The sequence below is a fragment of the Elephantulus edwardii genome, unplaced genomic scaffold, assembly GCF_000299155.1.
Source record: "Elephantulus edwardii isolate Elephantulus edwardi_28Jun2011 unplaced genomic scaffold, EleEdw1.0 scaffold00143, whole genome shotgun sequence".
In the NCBI taxonomy this organism is placed as follows: domain Eukaryota; kingdom Metazoa; phylum Chordata; class Mammalia; order Macroscelidea; family Macroscelididae; genus Elephantulus; species Elephantulus edwardii.
This window is the reverse complement of record NW_006399893.1, coordinates 4,209,041-4,209,557: the sequence shown is the minus strand read 5'-3', so window position 1 is coordinate 4,209,557 and position 517 is coordinate 4,209,041.

Genomic DNA, 517 nt, shown 5'->3' with positions numbered 1-517 from the left:
TGTAGATGTTCATTGAAATGAAAAATAAACAACCTAAGTAAAAAAAAAATATAAAAAAAAGAAGCATGTACCTCTGGGATTGCAGTGCAGCTTCTTGCTACTAGGCCACCAGAGCTCCCTAAAAGTTGATGAATGATCGAGCAATATGAGATGCACTCTTAAGTATGGACAGTTTTTTAAAAAAATTTCATTATTTTGTGTGCGTGTACTGTCAAATGGGATCTGACTGGTACAGGAGGAGATTACCCCTCCTTCTCCAGCAAAGCATTTAGTGGATTTGAACTGTGTACCTCTGGGTTTGCAGTGCAGCTTCTTGCCACTAGGTCAACAGAGCTCCATAGTAGTGAGAGAAGATCTTCATCCTGAAATCTTCAGCATCCCTTTTCAGCAGGAGTAGCAAAAAGAATACGCCATCCCCTTTTCTTATTAATCAGGGTGAAGTCTCTCTCAGGGAGGAGTGATAGGGAATGGCAAAGGACACACTGACAAAGGAGATTAATCAGAACTGGCTTTGACA